Source organism: Papilio xuthus, unplaced genomic scaffold, assembly GCF_000836235.2.
Source record: "Papilio xuthus unplaced genomic scaffold, Pxut_1.1 DF826650.1, whole genome shotgun sequence".
Lineage (NCBI taxonomy): Eukaryota > Metazoa > Arthropoda > Insecta > Lepidoptera > Papilionidae > Papilio > Papilio xuthus.
In genome coordinates this window covers 1-1,503 of record NW_013531999.1, presented here as the reverse complement: position 1 = coordinate 1,503, position 1,503 = coordinate 1, and positions in this window count along the sequence as shown.

The window sequence follows — 1,503 nt, the reverse complement described above, 5'->3', positions numbered from 1 at the left end:
TGGGATGGGGTTGTTATTACTTATTCAGGGTTGAATGAATTAATTCTCTCAGCCCTGTCACTGCTGCTTCCAATATTAGGTAATGAAATCATCGCATAAAAGCAAGGATTTGCAAAAAGTGCTCGTTACCTCACACCGAGCCGCGCCGCGCCGCGCCGCGCCGCGCTGCGCCGGCTGAGTGGATGATATGCGTCGTGTGCTTGAAGTAATATTTCAACTCATTTAATTTACTTCTAACAGTGGGTTTTCGAGATCAAAATCCCCGTTTAAAACATTATGGTATCTCTAGGTTTTTCAAAGATAATGAGTGGGATGGCGACATATTATATACAGAGATTTTGGTGTGAGCAACTATATTAAAAGTATACGGTAGGTTATAGCATAGTAACTTTAGGCTTTTGAATAAATAGATTTATTTAAATATGTAGACCTATGACTAAAACTAATATAAAAACCGCTAAAACAACCGTAATGCACCCGATGGGATGTAGGTGCTGCCACCGGACGAACATACGTGAGTGTTTTAGTCGTTTTTATACAAGTTTATGAAAATGTCTCATGGAAGTTTGAATAATTTACATAATTATTACTACTAACCTAACATTTTAATATCAAAAGTACATTCACTTACAGTGCCTAAGTTATCATCACAATGATATGTATTATGAGTTTATTAATTTGGTATAATATTTTTATAAATATATTAACTTCATAAGAGGCAGAAAATACATTGGCATTTCTACGGTCAAATAAAAGTGATCGTGCCTACGTTAAGTATAACGCTGGGAAATTTTTGACATAACTGTCGATACATATTAGGGAGTAGACTTTTGGCAATATTAAGTTACGGCTTCTCAAGCATTCCGACAGTTTCTCCTTTGTATTGATTGAATTTCTCAGAAGATATCAAATGCCAATCTAAGATAACACAAAAGGAAAGTAGTAAATAAAATTAATGTAATTATTTTGCTTCAAAAAGTCACAAGTAATCATTTCAGCCAACTCAATTTGTCTTTTTAGTTTTTTTCCAAATTGAAAAGCGGTAAAATAGTATTATACACGATTATTTTGTAGTTTGAATACTTCTCAAAAACAAACGTAAATCGCAAAGTATGTACTTAATTATTCAAAATTAATTCTGTAGATGTCAATTAAACGTGAAACAAATTTCAGGTAACATGTGTGGTCTAAGATGAGAGTAGTGAAGTGATAATTAATAGAGAAGCGGTGTTGCCGCGGCGGCGTTTCATTATCTCGACAGGTGAGGTGACGTCACAGCTTTGAGCACTGACGTCACCACAATTATTGCTACAAATTGAACTTTGACGTCGGTTGACATCCCCCACATAGTATAATACTGTTACAATGATTTTGACTGATTTATATTTTTATTATGGGTGTTTATTCAGATACGCAATAAATTCTCTAGTTATTACTATTATTATGATTAGATAGTGTTTTTTAACAATATATATATATATATATATATATATATATATATAT